Here is a 1,054-nt window from a genome sequence, read left to right as displayed (position 1 = left end):
AGAAGCAAAACATTCTCCACCTGTGCTTCCCATCTCACAGGAGTCACCTTATTCTATGGAGCACTCCTGTTTACGTACTTACGCCCCACCACCGATTACTCTCCTGACACTGATAAGGTGGTTGCATTGTTTTATACTGTTGTCTTTCCCATGTTTAACCCAATAATCTACAGCTTCAGAAACAAGGATGTAAAAAATGCTCTCAAAAAGCTATTAGAAAGAAACCGGATTTTCAAATGAATATGAATTTTGATCATCTCATTGGCAGTGATTATGCCAGGATTCCCTTTGTGTCAACTCACATAAATATATAATTATTTTACAGAATTAAGGACAACTTTTAGACACTGATATCTTTGAATGTTTCATGTTCTCTTCCAGAAATATTTTTTCCATAATTCTTTTACTCTGCAAATCATTATTGGATTAATATTTGTAATAATAATAATTACACAGCAATTAGTGTTCCTAAAATATTATGTACATTGATGGATTATATTCTTTATAGTTTGTATTGAAGGTATATGTAGACTTCTCAGTCAACCCTATTAGAAGATCCCTGGCAGCAGGTCAAATATATATTGGCTTCTTTTTCTAACATCTATGTATATAGGTGTTATATTGCATACTCTTCTTATATGTGTGTTTAAGGGATGGATGGAGGGAGGGATGCATAGATTAATAGATGAATGAATGAATGCATAAATCTAGCCTTCTTTGTTTTGAAAAGTGTATTCTTCACTTATATTTATTAAAAGGGAATTTTTACATTACCAGTAGTGTGTGGTAAGACAGTAGTGGTGCTTTCACTGGCTCTGAGCAAATCCAATAGAAGACACAGAGCGATACTCTAATGTTAGAGAGGAGTGAAGTTATATAACTTTGTCTCTCTTAGGCTTGCTTGCCTTTCACCCACGAGTTTTAAAAAATGCCTCACATGGGGCACCACTCTGTCGGGTCCGCCGCTGGCCGACCCAAACAGCCCTAGCCTCGTTCCTTCTGGTGGGCGAGCGAATGGCCCGGATTCCTCTTTCCCTCCTGTCCCCTTTGGAAG

The sequence above is a fragment of the Galeopterus variegatus genome, unplaced genomic scaffold, assembly GCF_000696425.1.
Source record: "Galeopterus variegatus unplaced genomic scaffold, G_variegatus-3.0.2 Scaffold24793, whole genome shotgun sequence".
Classification (NCBI taxonomy): Eukaryota; Metazoa; Chordata; class Mammalia; order Dermoptera; family Cynocephalidae; genus Galeopterus; species Galeopterus variegatus.
Note: the sequence above shows the minus strand (reverse complement) of the source record.